Raw genomic sequence first — 21,225 nt, 5'->3', positions numbered from 1 at the left:
TCCCTATAGGAACACCTGGTGGATTTGAACAGACAACCTTTTGGTTAGCAGCCGTAGCTCTTAACCACTGCACCACCAGGGCTTCCCTACTTAAGATAAGACTCCTTATTATTGGTTAAACTGTCCACAATAGACAGCACTATTGACATATGCTAAGGTATAACGTCTTAATATCTTTTAAAAACAAGTATGGAGGAGACCTTGTAGGTAAGCAGAGTCACTCTGGTTTTCTTAAAAGCAGGGTGGTTTGAATGTCCCAATAGCTGCATGTAGACATTCTTTTGGTTTCTTCCTGGGTTTAGCTCATGGTGTCAGATTTTAGTGATTAAGAATTATTCTATGGAGTTGTGTCCATAAAAGCATGAATACTCTGTTTATGAGCGACTGGAAGATCTTTCAAAAATAATTTAATTCTAAGGAATTTTTGCCTTTGTGGGCTGAGCTTTAACCCTACACACTACTAGATGCTTTTCTCCTCTAAAGAATTTTAGTGGGAAACGATCCAAGTTCAAACCATTACTGCACAGAGTCATCTTGAACAAGTCGTTAACTTTCCTAGGTATAAAATGGGGATGACAAGAACTAACAACTCACAGGGTTGTGAGGATCAAATGAGATGAGGAAAAAAATAGTTACTATGTGCCAAGCATCATGCTTGGTAAAGTGGAGGGTCAACGAAAAAGAGGAAGACCCTCAACGAGATGGATTGATACAGTGGCTGCATCAATGGGCTCAAGCATAACAATGATTGTGAGGATGGTGCAGGAACAGCAGTGTTTGGTTCTGTTGTACACTATGAGTCGGAACCAATGCAGTGACACCTAACAACAACAATATGTGCCAAGCACTCTAGGAACTTCATGTGTATTATTTCATTTAATTCTCACAAAAACATCATGAGGTGGATACTATCGTATCTCCAATTTCCATATGAGGGAACTCATGCACAGAGAAGTTAAATAACTCTCCCAAGATCATAGCTAGTATAGCTAGGATACATACCTACACACACACAAACATGTATGTGTGTGCTTTGTTGACAATAAAGTGCCGTGTGTTTATGTGGTGAACAGGAACGATTTCAGAGTATGTGAGAAATGCAGTCAATTCTTAGTTTTTCAGGAATTGAAGGCTTGTTATCCATATGGAGAATCACCTGAGCCATTTTCCTTCCCTTCCTTTTTACTCCTAAAGCCTATCTTCTACTGTGTCACTCTTTCTTAGCACTTCTACCACAGAAAGAAATAAGAAATGGAAAAAAAAAATTTTTTTTAATCCATCTGTGTGGTAACTCTCTCATAGATGAACTGAAAAGTCAAGTTGAGCCAAAACAAGGCTCTTATTTGCCTGTGTTTGTAACAATCTACCACATATAATATTTCACAGTCGAAAGAGTACTTTCACAGACATGACTTCATCTGATCCACAGACAGCCCCAGTATGTATGAGAGGAACGAAGCTCAAAGGGGTAGCTTATTGGAGGTTTTTTGCTGGTAACCGGCACAATCTGAGTTTGAACCCACCTCTTCTGATTCTTGGTGCTCTTCCTACCCACTTGGCATCAACAATCAACCTTCTCAGAGACTCTAGAGTCATAATTTACACCTAATTCTAGTGAACTAGGTTATCTGATTTCTCTGTCGTGAGCCTGCTTTGCTGATTTTTATTTCCTTTTTCACTGAGGAAAAGACTTCCTCACCTCCACAGAAATTCTGAGGTGAGAGGTGAAAAAAATAGCTACAGAAAACTTGGAATTGCAACTCAGATTTAGATTCCTTGAGGAGAGTGAGGACTACAAAAAAAGTTTTTTAAACAGTTTATTTCACATCATCATTCTAGGAATGTAATCCTTCTCCAGGCTGCAGCCTGGAAACCTAAACTATTCTTGTCAGATAAGAAAGGAACCTACTTTTAAACGTTTCCAGAGAACAGGATCTCTCAACAACCTGAGTGTTTATCAACACTCAGTGTCAAAAGTTCTGCTTTATATCTACCCGGAATCTCCCTTGCTGCCATCTACCCCGTATCCTTGTCTGCACTCCGTGAAAACAACCCCCAGCTAGTTAAACCATCTCCCAGCTCTCATACACCCTTATTTCAGGGCAGAGTGGAGTTCTAGCAGCAGTATTATTTTTCCATGTTCAGTTCCATCTGAAGCAGTCATCTTATACATAATGATAACCCTGCTTACGAAACTTAAAGACCCTCAGCTTCCCGGCTTCCGGGCTGGGGTTTTTCCGGCGTCTGTGAGAGAAACAACATAGTCCCCACTGACTGCTCTGTTAGGGATCCAAGAAACTTAGAAAAATCAAAGGACTTTCAGTTATTTGAGCCTTACTCTTAGGGATTCACCCTGCTTGCCTCATATATGTCTGCAGGCCATTGAGAAGTCAGAGAGGCTAATATCCTTAAGTGCCTATTTGGAGGGGACTTTTTGTACAAAAAAAAAAAAAAAAAACAACTTTTTTTTTTTGGTACATAAGCAGAGCCCTTGTGGCATGGTGGTTAAGAGTTTGCCTGCTAACCAAGAGGCTGGCAGTTCAAATCCACCCGCCGCTCCTTAGAAACCCTATGGGGCAGTTGTACTAAGTCCTATACAGTTGCTATGAGTTGGAATTGACTCAACAGCAATGGGTTTGGTTTGATTTTTGTACATAAGTATTAAATATTATTTTAATCTTCCAAACTCACTTTAGAGACTTTGCTTCATGTCTGTTATGGATTAAATCGTGTTCATTGTAAATCCTAACCTTTATTACAGTGGTTATATCACATTTGGGAACGGGTACTTTTTGCTATGTTAATGAAGCAGGATTAGTGTAGGATGTGCCTTGGGTTAGTCTCTTTAGAGATATAAAGGACATTAAACAAGCAAGCAGAGACGGTGATCAGATGAAGATCACCAGGAATACAGGCACCAATTACCTGATAAGCAAGGTAATCACGAGTTTAACTGTGTTCACTTACTAATCTGTAGTGCACAGTGTCACCTGGTCTTCACCACATCAGAGGGACCTCAATATCACCAAGAAGAAGAGATAGGAGTGGAGCACATCCTTTGGACCCGAGTCCCTGTGCTGAGAACCTCCTAGAACTAGGTATACACAGAAAGAGTTGTAACACTGGACATCATACAAGATGGTTAGAATCAGTGGCATAGAGGTGGTGGCAGCAGAACCAGGATACTGGCACAAGGTGGCTCAGAAGCCAACCCACAGAGTGAGAGTTCTGTGTCTTCCAGCAGGAGGCTTCCTGGCAGAGTGGGGTGCCTCCAGGCACTTACTGACAGAGCTGAAGAGCTTTGTAACACCTCCACAAGCAGCGCAAAGGCCCAGGGGCCAAGGGGCCAAGGGCCAGAGAGAAGCCTGCCTGTGGACACAGCTGAGAAGAGTCTGTCCTGATAGACACAGACCTTCCTCCAAAGCCGACAAGAGAGAAAGCCTTCCCCGTGAGCCAGTGCTCTGAATTCGGACTTCTGGCCTCTAGCTCAAAGATGTGGGACCTGAAACTCATGTGAAGTTGTGCACTACAGATTGGTGACTAAATACAAGCAAACCTGTGTGTACCTTGCTTACTGTAAGCTGGTGCATACCATGCTTACTGGTTAACCCACACCTGCCAGGGAACCAATGAACAAGGACCTTCCCACAGAGCCCAACAGAGAAAGAAAGCCTTCCCCTAGGGCTGGCACCCTGAATTCAGACTTCTAGCCTCCTAAACTTTGAGAAAATAAATTTCTGTTTGTTAAAGCCAGTCACTTTTGGTATTTCTGCTATAGCAGCAGCAGGTAACTAAGACAGTGTCATATTGCTCAGCTCTCAATGCACACCAGTAATTCCATCCCATTGCCCTGAGATACCCCATAAACGCCTCCTCTCTGTGTTCTAACACACAATGGATTTCAACGCAGGAAAGAATTTATTCCACCAACGTTGTTTTTACTTCTACAATTCCAATTCGGAATGTCCAGCAGCACTCAAATTGCCTTTCAAGAGAAAGACCAGATTCCAATTCTGTGTAATCCTTCTCTGCTTCTGGGAAGGCTCAGATGTTAGTCTCACAGATGGGATCTGTGTTCTCCAAGGCCCTTCATATCCCATATACCGAGCCAGGCCCTACTGAAATTCAACAGTGGTCTTTTGCCAGAGTTCTCACAATTAGCAAGGCAAGTTTCAACTCTGGGACCCTGTGCAACATAAAGCAAGGGATAGTTCTTCCACCCCTGGAGCGTATGCTGGCAGGAGCCTCAGAGGGCAACCAGTTGAACCCCTTTGTTTTACAGCTGAAGCCCAAGTCAGTTAAGTGGCTTGTCCAAGTCACAATATAGGAGAGGAAAGCACAGAATAAAACCCACATCTCTTGAAGCCTCATCCATTACTCTTTCCAAACCACCATGCAGTTGCACAAAACAATTTTACTTTAACATTTGATTTGAGGCCAACAAAATAAAGAGGAAAAAAAATGTAAAGCATCCCTGGGCCAAATGGGGGTGGAGTCGGGGGTGATGGTGAAGGAATAGCTTCAAGGGAGCGGAGTCTGGGGAAAGCTACCCTGCAGAATGTCAGCAGTCTCCAAGGATGCAGAAAAGCCCTGCAATCTCTCTTTCTTTGCTTAGCCCATGGGGAGCCCCAGCTTCTGCAATAGCGTGAAGACTAGAGGTAGAATTATTTTTATGAGAAATCTGGAATATACTCAAGAGAGATGTGGCAGAAGTGAACAGAGAGATGGGTCCTGAATCTAGAGCCTAGATTCTCTCCTGCGGTCTCAGTCTCACCTCCCTCCTCTCCTTCTCAGAATCAATCTGAGCCTGAAGTGGGAGGATCAGCAGAGTTATGGCGAGTACATCTAGGATTAGAGACCTACATCTGGTCATGGCCCCAATTCCAGGTGTCATCAATATTTCCAAGGCCCAGAATAGCAGATACTTGTAGGTCTGCTCAGTCCACAGCGACCTCACTGCTACCTCCTCCCCATAGGAGTAGACTACCAGAATCCATGCTGTATTACATAACCTCTACTTCTTTGGCCATAGCTGAAGGAATTAGGACCTGACCCAAGCTGTTTCTTGAATTGAGTTTCGTAAAATTTTAAAATGGAGCAAGGGGTTGCGAGTCCAATCTGAACTAGCTTCTTAGGAAGAGGAGATGGCAATACAGAAAATATAGGAGGTTATATTCTCCACATTGGGAAGCATGGGAGAGGTGAGAAAGCTGGTCTACAGAGAGAAAAGAATGAAGTCAACATAACAATGCAATAGCAAGTGAGAATTCTTACAGTTTCCTAGTTCCCAGTCCCAAGCTCTTCCCAGTGTCAAGACACTCTTCCTGCTCTTGGATCCCATAAGACAACTCTGTATCCTTAGAATACAATTTGTTGCTTAAACTGCATCAAATGGGCTTCTGAAATGTGAAATTAGACTCCTTCCAGGTCTCTGTATAAGTACCTCTTCTATTAAATTAACTAACACTCTCGGCCTTCCTTAGAAAAATACAAAGTAGGTATCATTATTCCAATTATGACAGACAAGTAAACCAGAGAGTCACATAGGTATTCCCAGTATCTCTTTGGTCACCTGTTGACCAACTACTTACGCACCTGGATTCCTGAGTAAAACCTTCCTCTTGGATTCCGTGTTCTAAGCTCTACTCCTATATCAGTCAGGATCCAGTCAGGAAACTAGGCATCACACTAGGTATTTCAACAAAAGAGATTTAATATAAGGAATTGGTCACACAGGTGTTGGAGGCTGACCGATCAGAAATAATAACTGCAGAAAGCAGCTACCAGCCTAAGACTAGGGGGACAAAAAGGGAGGGGTTGGGGCTGTGAGAACTTAAGAGCTAGAAGGAGGGGGCGCTATGAAACTAGAGCTCAGAACTCTGAGGTGGTTTATAATTTGGATTCTACTGGTAACACTGAGGGGGCATGTTGAGGCTGGTTCAGAGAATGTGGAAAGAAGCTGGAAGCTGGAACAAACTGCCATAGTTGGTATGAAATGCTACTGCTGGGGCAAAGGCACTGATATCAAGAAACAGGAAATGATACTTTTCTCTCTTCCTTCTGTCTTTAAATCCCCATCTCTTGCCTCCTATTGGTAGAGCCTAAGAGGAAACCTGTTAGTACTTTTGAATGTAGTTTGCAGAGTCTGGGCCCCAACATTACAGAGCAGAGCACAGAAGGTTGGATTTAGAGTTGAGAGACAATAGGCAAATGATCACCACTACTTCCATCCATTTGTTAGAAACATTCCCTCCATCCATTACCAACCTGTTGCCTAGATCACCACTCATGTTTGTCCTTCCACCTCAGAGGCCAGGTTGTGCTGTGCCATCTAAACCTTCTTTCAATTGCTGTATCTGGTACAGTGTCCCAGCCACCAGTTCCTCTGCACAGGGTATTTATAATCCAAGGCATCTCCAACTAATCAGATCATGGTAAGATGCTTCCTCAGATGAGGCAACCAGCCTCAGGGTCTTTGCATTTTCCATGCCCTCTGCTTTGAATGTTCTTCCCCAAAATACTTGTTGAATGTATGAATGAAAGAATAAATGCCCAAGATAAGCCCTACCTGAGAGAGCTAGACATGCATGACTCCTAAACAAAGAAGACAGGAGACCGGAGGAGAATATCCCTTCCCTGTTGCAGAAATCACTCACTCCTGGGAGTCGGCTGGGGAGAGGTGAGCACCAAAGTTCCTAGAGCCTTAATTCTGGAATGAAGAATAAAAAGTGCAAGGTGAGGGGAAACACAGGAGGCTGAAGATACCCAGCTCTCACAACAGTTCTTACTCCAATAAGCCGAAGAAGCCGTAGCTAGTCCAGGCTGAGATGTATAAGCGTCATGGTGAGAAAGGCAAATTGTTCAGTGATGAAGCAGGGGCATGCAGGGGCATGAGACCAGTGGGACATCAGGATGTGGATGGAACGGAGACCACGGGGCTTGGCCAGCAGCAGAGCATCCACCCCTTCAGAAAATCCTAGTCTAGGTCCATACTGGCAATGAGCTTTGATTCTTGTCATTGAAATAAGTTGTGCTTCCACAAATGGAGAAATTCCAGGTGTCATTCACCCTGCTATGGCCCCATCACTGGCGGGTGACTCACGGTGGCTTCAATATAAACATGTTGTTGCTGGAGCCTGAAATCCCAGCAGCGCTTAGGGAGTGCCCTTCTTTTGCCAGTAACTGAGACTCCTGGGGATGGAGGGACCCAAACCAGGGGCTAGCCTGGTCCAAATACCTCCCCAAGGAGGCTCAGGACCGCTTGTTCCTTCTCTGTCTCCTGAGACTCCACCCTCTATCTCCTACCTACCAATGCATCCAGACCAGGGAGGTGGGCTGTGTAGCACTGGGAAGTCCCCTCACTGCACCAGCAGCAGGAAGAACCCAAGACAAGACAGGGAACTGGTCACTATGTTAGCACTGGTTAAGAGCAGGGGCTCTGGAGTCAGAATTACTGACTTTAAATCCAAGCTCTGCCACTTGCTAATCGTGACAACTTGTGCAAGACTTTGCCAGCATTCTCATAAACAGAAGGCAAGTTTCCATTCTGGGGTTCCATGTACTTCCATCCATGACCTAAACTCTCTGTGACTCAATTTTCTTATATATAAAATAGGGATGTTGACAGTATCTATTATGTAGAAATGATGAAAGAAATAAATATTATTTTACTCACTAAACTTCAAGAGTTTGGAATGGTGTCCGGCACATAAATCTCCAGTTAGCATTGGCCATTATTATAATTATCATTATAACTTTATTCTTAAATGCATGCTTGCCACCTCCGTTAATGGCTTTTCTGCTCACTCAAAGCTCCCATCCACCATTTATTCAATCCTACCCAGGTCTAAGTTCATAAGAATATCTTCTGTCATGGATTGAATTATGTCCCCCCCAAAATGTGTACAATATCACCTCGGTTAGGCCATGATTCTCAGTATTGTATGGTTGTCCTCCGCTTTGTGATTGTAATTTTATGTTGAGAGGATTAGGGTGGGATATTAACACCACTCTCACTCAGGTCAGCTCCCTGATCCAAGGTAAAGGGAGTTTCCCTGGGGTGTGGCCTGCACCGCCTTTTACCTCTCAAGAGATAAAAGGAAAGGGAAGCAAATAGAGATTTGGGGGCCTCATACTACCAAGAAAGCAGCACCAGGAACAGACCTCATCCCTTGGACATGGGGTCCCTGTGCCTGAGAAGCTCCTCGACCAGGGAAGATTGAGGACAAGGACCTTCCTCCAGAGCCAACAGAGAGAGAAATCCTTCCCCTGGAGCTGACACCCTGAATTTGGACTTGTAGCCTACTGGACTGTGAGAGAATAAGCTTCTCTTTGTTAAAGCTATCCACTCGTGGTATTTCTCTTACGGCAGCACTAGACGACTAAGACATCTTCATTCCCTCTGACATGTTAGAAACATGAGAAGACAGACCAGAGATATATATGTATGTGCATATACACATATGTGCATATGTAGTAAATGATAGAGTATATAGAAATAGATGGAAATATACAGGAAGAGGGTGAGTATCAAGGAAATTTTTTTAAATCCAAAGCACAGGGTAATTAAGGATTATATTGCATAACCAGAAAGATTTCTGTTTTGAGTCTCAGGAAAATACAAAGAGCCTGATGAGCTCTTGGAGTGCATTGAGTCCAGCCCATTGCCCCTCCCCCTCCCCCCCCCCCCCCCCCCCGCCCTGCCACACACAACCTCTTGATTCTATAGAAGAAAAAACCGAGGCTCAGAAAGAATAAGTGACTGGCCTCAGGTCAGTCTGGTTAATAAGCAGGCAGAATGAGGACCGAGATATCCTGACTCCCAATTCATTGTAAAGCAACAATCTCATAGAAAATGCTGTAAAAGTAGGCCAATTATCTGATCAAAACATGAAGTGGTTTGTTATTGATGGTGGTTGCTGTCAAGTCAATTCTGACTCATGGCAACCCTATGTGGGCAGAGTAGAACTACTCCATAGGGTTTTCAAGGCTGTGATTTTTCAGAAGCAGTTTGCCAGGCCTTACTTCTGAGATGTCTCTGGGAGGGTTTGAACCACCAGCCTTTCAGGTAGTATTCCAGTGCTTAACCACCAAGGAGTAAAACAGAATAAGAGGACAACCCAGAGAAGTTAAAGGAGGAAGATTGCTGAGAACCGATGGCACTGAAAGTGTCCTGTCTCTCAATAGCAATTCTCCCGCATTTTTCTTTCTATTTTGGCGTTACTTTAAAAGACTAGAAACAACCCACAAAGTATTCAAATCTGAAATACAATATCATATCATCATAATCACATCCCAAAACATACACTGGAGAAGAGTGAAGAGTTCTGTGCTGCTTCAAAGAAAAAGAAAGAAGTAAAGAAGGGACCCCATCAAACACCTCTGTGAAATGATAAAAATAAAATATTGATTAAAGTTCCAATTTCCCGACTTCACATTTGATCAAATGATATAATTTTGTGTGCCCTACTTTATACTAAAATGTCTCCATTGTCTAAGAAAATCGAGATAAGAATCTCTCTCACAAGAAGGAGATATATTACCCTTAGATGTAGTAAACAAAACTTGGGTTATCCAACAGGTCAGATTATGTTTCTGATTAAACAACTTGCTGGTTAAATATAGGATTTAAACCAGCAACAGATCACCAGTGGTTTGCTATTGTTCAGTTTTTCACAAAGGAGCAATTATTTGAGAGACGAGGGATGAAGGAAAGAAAGGAAGTCTGTTTGGGGGATAATATAAAGGGACTTTAATTTGCAGTTTTCAGAAAAAAAGAAGAATCAAAAGAAAATAAAATTGGCATTCTGGGTTTGGGGACTTAAACAAGCCCAATATAAAAAAGAGAAAGAAATAGATTTTGGAAATGTGAAACTATCATCATAATTTTAGTTGCATATTTGGGGGGAAAAAAGAAAAATGTCTAAAATAGAACTTTAATTTGGCCTGCCAACAGAAAATTGATATTTTCATTATGCTTTTAGTCAAGGGTTGATTTGTAAATACTAGGTAGACTTTTACTCCACAAGTTAAACAACTTTTTCCTGTGGACAATTTCTACAGAGTATGGGAGTAAAGAAATACAGACTAGACGGGGAGATTTTCAAATGACAGCAAAGACTGGGGCCTCTGGGCCTCAAAGCTTGTATTCTTATAAAGGTCTAATAAAGTGTTGAGTCTGAATTCAACACTCATTAGATTCTTTTTGGCTCATTTACCTAAATCAAGTAAGATGAACAAAGACTCAAAAAAGTATGGTTCTCAGAGAACTATTAGTTATAAATTATTTTGGTCTGAACCATTAGATATGTTGCTTTCAGTTGTCCACCATTTAAAAAAAAAAAAAAACTCTATAATAACGATTGTTATATATGTTTAAGAGCACTGACAAGCAAAATATTTTTATCTTCTGAATGGTACCCTTTAAAAATAAAACATACGAGTGCATATGTCTACTATCCACCAGCTTTGGTTCTTTCCAATAATCTAAATCTTTGGATCAGTCATAGGATTTGTGCTTTCTTAAGCTTCAACTCTGTCTTGGGGTTATGTCCACAAACCTTGACTCATGATTATAAAATAATTTTCCCATGTGAGATGTACTGTGACAAAATCTTACAGGAGAAAAAATAATACGGAAATTCATTTTTTTTTTAATCAATTTAGCCATTTCAAGATAACTTACTTAAAAGCATTTATCCCTCCTTCAACCTAAGATCGCATTCAAATGCGAGCAAAGGGAAAAGTACTTCCGGAGTAAGTACTTAAAAGCAACAAGAACACTGAGGAAAAATATAGCAAAATCAACTTTTTCAGGACTCTGGATATTAACCAAGGGATTGCAACAATCTGAGGAACATTCTATTAGGAAAAATGACTGAAAATTTGATAAGAACAGTGAGCTTTGTGGAATTTTAGCTTGCCCTATTCTCACCCCTTTCTGCACAGCTCTGCAGTAGCCTTTAACACCAGCAGCCTCACAATCATTGGAGTGATTTAACATTGCAACATTGGTTTAACAGACCAATATCTCTCATGAATATGGATGTAAAAATTCTCAACAAAATTCTAGCCAGTAGAATTCAGCATCATATCAAAAAAATAATACACCATGATCAAGTGGGATTCATACCAGGTATCCTAGGATGTTTCAACATTAGAAAATCAATCAATGTGATCCACCACATAAATAGAACAAAAGAAAAGAATCACATGATCATCTCAATCAACAGAAAAAAGGCATTTGATAAAAGTCTAACACCCATTCCTGAAAGAAACTCAATAAAATACGAATAGAAGGGAAATTCCTCAACATAACAAAGGGTATCTATACAAAATCAACAGCCAACATCATTCTCAACAGAGAGAGGATGAAAGCATTCCCCCTAAGAACAGGGAACAAGACAAAGATGCCCTTTATCACCATTCCTATTTAACACTGTGCTGGAAGTTCTAAATAGAGCAATAAGGCAAGAAAAAGAAATAAAGGCATCCAAATTGGAAAGGAAGAAGTAGAACTATCCCTATTCACAGATGATATGATCCTATATAGAGAATATTAAATGTTCCAAAAGAAAACTACAAGAATGAATAGAAAGATTCAGAAGAGTACCAGGATACAAGGTCAGCATACAAAAACCAGTTGGACATGGAAAAACAATCTTTTTAAAAAATAGTGCTGGCAAAAGGGGATGTCCACCTGTAAAAAAAAATGAAACCACCCATACCTCACGTCATACACAAAAAAGAACTCAAAATGTATCAAAGACCTAAATATAAAACCTAAAACAATAAAGATCATGAAGAAAAAATGGGGACGATGCTAGAGGCCCTAACACATGATATAAATACAAGGTGAATCATAATTAACAATACACAAACATCAGAAGATAAACTAGATAACTGGGAACTCCTAAAAATTAAACACGTATGCTCATCAAAAGACTTCACCAAATGAGTAAAAAGAGAACCTATAGACTGGGAAAAAAATTTTGGCTACGACATGTCCAACAAGGGTCTAATCTCTAAAATTTATAGAATACTTCAACACCTCAACAACAAAGAGACAAATAATCCAATTTAAAAAATGGGCAAAGGATATGAACAGACACCTCACCAAAGAAGACATTCAGGTGACTAACAGACACATGAGAAAATGCTTGCGGTCATTAGCCATTACAGAAATGCAAATCAAAAGTACAATGAGGTACCATCTGTTTTATTACCTAGTGCTGCTATAACAGAAATACCAAAAAAGAATGGCTTTAACAAAGAGAAATTTATTTTCTCACAATCTTTTTTTAGTAGGCTAGAAGTCCAAATCCAGGGTGGCAGCCCCAGAGGAAGGCTCTCTCTCTCTGTTGGCTCTGGAAGAAGGTCCTTCTAATCAATCGTCCCCTGGGCTAGGAGCTTCTCTGCACAGGAACCCCTGGTCCAAAGGATATGCTCCGTTCCTGGTGCTTCTTTCTTGGTGGTAGGAGGTTCCCGTGTCTCTCTGCTCACTTCTCTCTTTTATATCTCAAAAGAGATCAGCTTAAGACACTATACAATCTTGTAGATCTTATCAATATAACTACCGCTAATCCATCTCATTAGCATCATAGAGATATACAACACATAGGGAAATCACATCAGATGGCAAAATGATAGACAATCATACAATACTGGGAATCGTGACCCAGTCAAGCTGATAAATATTTTTGGAGGGCACAATTCAATACGTGACGCAATCTCACCCAGACAGTACTGGGCACTAATAATAATAAAAAAAAAAAACAGAAAATAATAAATGTTGGAGAGGTTGCCAGGAGATTGGAAGTCTTACACACCGCTGGTGGGAATGTAAAATGGTACAGCTACTATGGAAAACAACATGGTGCCTCCTTAAAAAGCTAGAAATAGAAATACCATAGGTTCTAGCAATCCGACCTCTAGGAATATATCCTAGAGATATAGCAGCCATCACACGAATAGATATACCTATACCCATGTTCACTGCAGCATTGTTCACAACAGCAAAAAGATGGAAACAACCTAGGTGCCCATCAACAGATGAATGGTTAAACAAACTACGGAAAATACACACAATGGAATATTACACAACAATAAAGAGCAATCATGAATCCGAGAAACGTCTCATGACATGGATGAATCTAGAGGGCATTATGCTGAGTGAAATAGGTCAATCACAAAAGGACGAATATTATTATGAGACCACTACTGTAAAAACTCATGAAAAGGTTTATACACAGAATAAAACAATCTGTGGTGGTCACGGGGGAAGGGAACGGTGGGGAGGGGAAATCACTAACTATATAGTAGACAAGTGTTAACTTTGGTGACGGGAAAGACAACACACAATTAGGGGAAGTCAGCACAGCTTGACCAAGGCAAAGTCACAGAAGCTTCCTAGACACATCCAAACGCCTTGATGGACTGAGTTACTGGGACTGAGGGCTGGGGATCATGGTCTCAGGAGACATCTAGGTCAACTGCCATAACATAGTTCATAAAGAAAACGTTCTACATCCTACTTTGATAAGTAGTATCTGAGGTCCTAGAAGCTTGTGAGTGGCCACCTAAGATACATCTATTGGTTCCAGCACATTTGGAGCACAGGAGAATGAAGAAAACCAAAGACACAAGAATAATATTAGTCTAAAGAGTAACGTGCCACATGGACCACGCCTCTACCAGCCTGAGCCCAGAACAATCAGATGGTGCCTGGCTACCTGCATGGATCACTCTGACAGCGATCATAATAGAGGGCCCCAGACAGAGTGGGGAAAAATGTAGAACAAAATTCAAAATCACAAAAAAAAAAAAAAGACCAGACTTACTGGTCTGACAGAGGCTGGATAAATGCCTGAGACTATGGCCCCCAGACACCTGATAACTCAGAACTGAAGCCACTCCCAAAGTCCACTTCTCAGTCGAAGATTAGACAGGCTTATAAAACAAACGGGAACCCTGGTGGCATAATGGTTAACTGCTACAGCTGCTAACCAAAAGGTCAGCAGTTCAAATTCACCAGGTGCTCCTTGGAAACTCTACGGGGAAGCTCTACTCTGTCCTATAGAGTTGCTATGAGTCCGATATGTTTTATAACACATGTGAGGAATGTGCTTCTTAGTTCAATCAAGAATACAAGACCAAATGGGCAACACCTGCTCAAAAGCAAAGCCAAGAAGGCAGGAAGGAACAGGAAAACTGGATGAATGGACACTGAGAACCCAGGATGGAAAGGGAAAGGGGGAGAGTGCTGACACGTTGCAGGGATTTCAATTAATGTCACAAAACAATTTCTGTATAAAATTTTTTAATGAAAATCTAATTTGCGCTGTAAACTTTGACCGAAAACACAATTTAAAAAAATTTAATCCTTATAAAATCACAAAAAAAAAAAAAAGAAGAAAACAACCAGGCCAGTTGTTGTGGAGTTCATTCTGACTCATAGCTACCCTATAGGACAGAATAGAACTGTCCCTGGGGTTTTCAAGGCTGTAATCTTTATGGGTGCACACCACCAGGTCTTTTCTCCCTCGGATCCACTGGTGGGTTCAAACTGCCGACCTTTCTGTTAGCAGTCAAGTGTTAAACAACTGTACGGCCAAGGCTCCTTTGTCCGAATTATCTGACCACTAAATCGACCTAGCAGACATTTAAAGCATATTCAGAACAGTAAGAAGCACGGAGGCTCAATGTTTAAGTGCCCTGCTGCTAACCGAAGGATCAGCAGTTTGAGCCCACCAGCAGAGCCACAGGAGAAAAGACCTGGCAATCTGCTCCCATAAAGATTACAGCCTAGGAAACCCTATGAGGTAGTTCAACTCTGTCCTATAGGCTCCATATGAGTCAGAATAGACTTGAGGGCAGTGAGTTTTTGTTATTATTATTCAGAACAGTGAGCCTTCCCACCTTTTTCCCCAGCCAAACGCAACCAAACAATTCCTGCCAGGTGGAAACATCAAGCAGAAGAACTCCCCAAGTCTCTGAAAGAAATAGGGCATCTAGGATTACCGGCAGAATAAACCTCAACACTGGGAGATGACCCTGGATTATCTGGGTGGGGCCAAACTAATCTCATGAGCCCTTAAAAGCAGAGAACATTTCCAGGCTGGATTAAAGAAGTGGCACAGTGGAAGGCAGAAAAATGAGTCAGAAGATGGCAACATAAAAAGGATTCAATGCCCCGTTGCTGGTTCTGAGGTGCAGGGACTGTGTGCAAGGACCAGAGAGAGGACTAGAAGCTCAGGGTGACCCCAGTTGACAGCCAGCAAGGAAGTCGAGACCTCAGTCCTACAACATCATGAAATAGAGTTCTGCCATCTGAAAGTACAAGGAAATGAATTCTTCCCTAAAGCCTCCAGAAGAGAGGCAGTCCTGCCAACACCTTGATCTTAGCCGAGGGAGGCCCATACGGGACATCTGACCTACAGAAATGTAAGATGATAAATTCATGTTGTTTAAAGCCGCTATGTTTGTGGTATTTTGCTATGGCAACAATAGAAAACGAATGCGGTTGTTAAAAGTATAAATTGCTGAAATCCTCTGGGAAGCAATATAAAAACATCTATTCAGACTTTTAAGGCTATTTATATCCTTCGACCAAATAATTCTACTTCTGGAAATCCATACTCAGGAAATAGTTGTAAACATGAAAAACCACTTATTTAAAAAAAAAAAATTGTATTTATCACAGCATTTTTTATAGTAGCAAAAAGCCGGAAGAAAAAATACTAATGTTCAACACTAAGAAAAAGGTTAAGCTAGCAAGTGCACCTGAAGAAATATTATTTGGTCAATAAAAATTAGGTCCATGAATATTAAGTAATAATATGGGGTAATGTTTACACTATGGTGTTAATTATTTAAGGGTCTTTTTAAAGTACAAGGAAAAAATATCTAAGGGAAAAAAATTAATAGCAGCTGCGTTAGAGAGGAAGTGACTTTAAATGTACTTTTTATTTCTCTGCATTTCCAGTTTTCTTTTAATGAGCCTGGATGACTTTAATCTGTTGGGGTGAGGTAGTGGGTGGGGTGTGGATGATGTTAGCATCATTCAGAAGGCTGGGCAGGTGTGCTCTTACTCAACACTTACAACTTGAAGCTGGCTTTAAGGGTAGATGAATTAGGCAGCTCCCTCTAGAGCATACAAAAAAAAAAAAAAAAACACAAATCCATTGCCTTTGTTTCGATTCCTACCCATAGCGACCCTATCGGACAGAGTAGAACTGCCCCATAGAGTTTCCAAGGAGCACGTGATGGATTCAAACTGCCAACTTTTTGGTTAGCAGCCATAGCAGTTAACCACTACACCACCAGAGCATACCAAGCAAGTCTCTGGGGCATTTCACAAAATTAAAGATAGATAAAGAGCGCTTGGCTTGGCACGTCCCAAAGAAATGGATTAATTTCTTCAATGCACAATTAAAGCTTAATGAAGGCAGAAACCTAGTTCATTTTTTTCACCGTTTCACTACCATCAACTAGCGCAGCGCCTGGCACAGGATAGATGCCCCAGAGGCATTTGTGGATAAATGACTGTATTTTTCCAAATGTCAACAAGTGAATGTAATGAGTATATTGGCCCAAGAGTTAAGCTTTTCTTGGATATCAATACCTAAGGGACCTGGAGTTATAAAACAAAATATGCTCTTGTGTACACTTGAAACAATAAAAGATTATTTCCTTTATGTATTCAAAATGAGCAGAGAAAACGGGATAAAAGACATACAGATTGTATAAGCTTTAGAAATACACTTCTCTGGGCAGGTGTGCTCTTACTTTTGAAATAATTTTAGGTTTACAGAAAAGTTGCAAAGATAGTACAGAGAGTTCCCTGTACCTCCTACTCAATTTCCCCTATTGTTAGCACCTTACGTTTGTCAAAACTAAGAAACGAATGCTGATACATTGTTGTTATTGTTAGCTGCTGTCCATTAGGTCCCTGACTCTTGACAAACCCATGTAGGACAGAACAAAACGCTGCCCAGTTTTGCGCCACCCCCATGATCGGTTGCAGATCAGACTACTGTGATCTTAGGGCTTTCATTGGCTGACTTGCAGAAGTACATCACCAGGCTTTTCTTCTTAGCCCATCTTAGTCTGGAAGCTCTGCTGACACCTGTTCAACATCATAGCAACACACAAGCCGCCACTGACAAACAGGTGGCAGCTGTGCTTGAGGTGCGTTGGTGGGAATTGATCCTAGGGCTCCCGGGTGAAAGGTGAGAATTCTACCACTGAACACCAATGCTTTGTGCCATGATACATCACCATTACCTAAACTCCAGACCAGTTTTTCCATTAATATCTTCTTTCTATTCCAGAATCCAAATCAGGGTACCATATTGCATGTAGTTTTCATCTCATCTAGTCTCCTCTTATTTGTAACAGTTCTCAGCCTTTCCTTGTTTTTCAAAACTGGCAAGGTATCTTGTAGAATATTCCCTAATCTGTGATTGACTGATGTTTTTCTCATGATTAGACTGAGCTTATGGGTTGTTTTTGTTTTTAGACACCATAAAGGTGAAGAGCCCTTCTTGTAAGGGGCACATCTTATAAGCATAGATGATATCCACGTGACATCACTGGTAATGTTAGCTTTCATCATTTGATTAAGGTAGGGTTTATAAGATCCCTTTCCTCTAATGTTCCTATTTTTCCTTATCCTTGCTCTATTCTTTGGAAGTGAGTCACTAAGTTTTGTTGTTGTTAGATGCCTTCAAGTTGATTCAGACTAAGTCTAGCCCACCCTTAAGGAAAAAAACCAATCCAAACCCAGTGCCGTCAAATCGATTCCGACTCATAGAGACCCTATAGGACAGAGTAAAATTGCCCCAAAGAGTTTCCAAGGAGCGCCTGGCGGATTCGAACTGCTGACCCTTGGGTTAGTAGCTGTAGCACTTAAGCACTATGCCACCAAGGTTTCCTCTTAATGAAAGGTGGTGATAATTAAGCTCCACCTGCTGGAAGGGGGGAATATCTACATATATTACTTGGAATTCTCTAAGATTTGTCCCTTCTCTCCCATTTATTTATTTATTCAATTTTTTTATTTCCATCAGTATGGACTCATGTATAGTTATTTCATACATTTGGTTGTAATCCAATACTACATTGTTTGTTTGTCACTGAGAGCTCTTTCAAGTTGACTCCTTTGTCCCTTTGATGTGCCTCATTCTTTTGTTTTTTGAGAATTCTCTCACTTTCTGGTACTATAATACACTCCAAGTTCATCTTGTATTTTTTCCACCCCAGCCCTAGAATCAGATGTTTCTCCAAGGAGCCCTAGAGAATGGTATTTAGAAACTAAAATCCGGGCACTGGGTCTACTTGTCGCTATTGGGTCTACTGTAATTTTGTATCATTTATCTAAATTTTTGTTTTATTTATAGCTGTAATAAGAACCTGATCTTTGTCTCAATTCTGGCACCACCCTAAGATCTTATAATAACCCTACTCTGTTAGCAGTTGTTATTCAAAAAGCATTTTCTTAATAAAACCAAAAACCAAGCCAAACCCATTGCCATCAAGTCAATTCCAACTCATAATGACCCTACAGGACAGAGTAGAACTGCCCCACAGGGCTTCCCACGAATGATTGGCGGATTTAAACTGCTGACCTTTTGGTTAGCAGCCGAGCCCTTGACCACTATGCCACTAGGGCTCCATTTTCCTATACCTCTCTATTTTTATGTGAGTGTAAATATTCTTGACTTTTTCTTCCCAAATGCCACCACTAGCATGCTACCCCTTAAAATTTTACTGAAGAATTCTCTTTGTGCTTTGATTTTTTTTCTTAAGTACTATATAAGTCTTATATTTTTAAGTCTATATTTGTAATTCTGTATGAACTCCTCTCTGAGTCAAAATGCCCTCCCTCATTCATTCTGGTTTCTTTAAAAAGATGGACTCTTTCGTCTTCTAAACAACTAAGAGTGAATAAAAAATGTTTTGTTTTTAACAAAGATTTTTCTACAGTCCCCTAGCACACACCTCACTTCACCCCTCACCTCCCACCTGCACACACACAATCTCTTACAATTAGAATTTGCTTCTCTGATTTAAAGTTCCACCTACTCTAAAATAAAAACACAATCCTTCCCATTAAAATATGGTGGACTGACTACATAAGAGAGGAAGCAGTAGAGGACAGACATTTCAATGAATTTCAAGAAGATAAAGTAGATGGAGGGTTGTTAACTCACCTAGCAAACAGAAGTTTTATAAAACATAAATGTCTGCACAGGGAGATATTGTGTGGGCCATTTTGTCCCCAAAGGACCCTGGAAAGACTTAGGACTGAGAGGCCCCATGTAATCAAGAAGGCAGGGCTGAGGCATGGATCTGTAATGGGAGAATGGTTTAAAATCTGAATGGGACAGGTAAACTCCTCTCCCCAATCCCAAGCACCCAGGATCTCCAACTTCCACCCACACTACCATGGGAAAACCAAGGCTTATTATCAGGGAAATTTAATCAGAAAGGCTCTGGACTCAGGAGCATCAGACACAGCAGAGGACAGAGGAAGGCACAGATTTTAAAACAGAGTAAGTTCAGTGTCTGTGTACATCCTCACCAACCAAACTTCTAGCTAAAATTCCTCAAGACCTGACAGTCAAGCTCACAAGGACAAGGACACAAGTTTCACTGTGCACATAGAGCTACACTCTTAAATATAATTTATACATAAACAAAATAAATGCATTATTGTATATAAAAAATGTTAGAGAAAACCCTTTAATATGAAATAGACTAAAATAAACAAACTAAAACAGGAACTTGGAAAAAAGAGAGATTATTCAGAAAACAGACAAAAATTTTAAAAAAGAGCTGAGGGATAACCCTGTATTTATAAAACAAGAACAGAATGCTATAAAAAGAAAAGAACCATCATAGGTTAAGGAAGAACTCCTAGAAATTAAATAAAGATGACAAAAACCCAAATAAAGATATAGATAAGATAAAAATATTCATAAAAGGAGTTAGAGACTGAATACAAGGAAACCCCTAGAAAACAGAGTGAAAGAATAAAAACAATAGATTGGAAAATACAAGAAATTATAGAACAAATTCTGAAGGTCCAACATCCAACTAATAGGAGTGTCAGGAAAGGGAGAGCAAGGAAAATAAAGGGGAGGAAATTATCAAAGAAATAATACAAAAGACTTCACCAAACTGAAAGATACGAATCTCAAGTTTGAAAGGGCACTTAAGAAGCAAACAAGATTATTGGAAAAATATCCCACACCAAGGAATTTTATCATGAAATCAAAACACTAGAAATAAAGATCTTTAAGACTTAGAGAGTGAAAACTATACACACAAAGCTCCAAACTGAGAGTCAGTGTTGCATCAAAATTCTCAACAGCAATACTGGAAGCTAGACGACAATGAACCAATGCTTTCAAAATTCTGAGGGAAAATCCTTTTCAAACTAGAACATTGTATCCAGCCAAGGTATCTGTGAAGTAAGTAAAGATATTTTAAAGTATACAAGAACTCAAAAAATTTACCTCCCATACACTCTTCTTTGACTAGGTACTGGAGTATGTGCTCCATCATTGCAAGAGAGTCAGCCATCATTGCAAGAGAGTCAGCCAGGGAAGAAGACATAGAAATAGGGAATACAACATAGAAAAGCTCCAAAAGGAAAAGACTGGACAGAAGCCATGCAGTAGGCTTAGAGGACTACCAGTTCAAGTGGAAGGAGAGAAGGAAGTGGAAGGAATGCCTGATGTGTTAGAGCATTTTGAAAATATTATTGCTTCACATTTGACAGATATTTGGGGAAATAATAGCAATAAAAAAAACCCAGTGCCGTCGAGTTGATTCCGACTCATAGTGACCCTATAGGACAGAGTAGAACTGCCCCATAGAGTTTCCTGGGAGTGCCTGGTGGATTCAAACTGCCGACCTTTTTGCTCTCAGCCATAGCACTTAACCACTACGCCACCAGGGTTTCCATAACAGCAATAGGTAAATAGAAATTTAAGCAAAAGAAAAAATGAGGGAATTATTAAACGAATAATTTTAAACAAAAAGTTGTATATAAAAGAAAGCAGAATCATAGTATACTATTTGGAGCAATTGTGGGATGTATTTGTGTAATCATAATAATGCAAACGCTAATATCGATTTGACAAAATATTGTGGTCGACTTGATGGCAATCGGTTTGGGTTTTGGTATAACCATATTGGGAGGATGAAGGGAAGATAATA

Source organism: Elephas maximus, chromosome 3 (genome assembly GCF_024166365.1).
Source record: "Elephas maximus indicus isolate mEleMax1 chromosome 3, mEleMax1 primary haplotype, whole genome shotgun sequence".
Taxonomy (NCBI): Eukaryota; Metazoa; Chordata; class Mammalia; order Proboscidea; family Elephantidae; genus Elephas; species Elephas maximus.
This window is presented reverse-complemented; position numbering follows the sequence as displayed.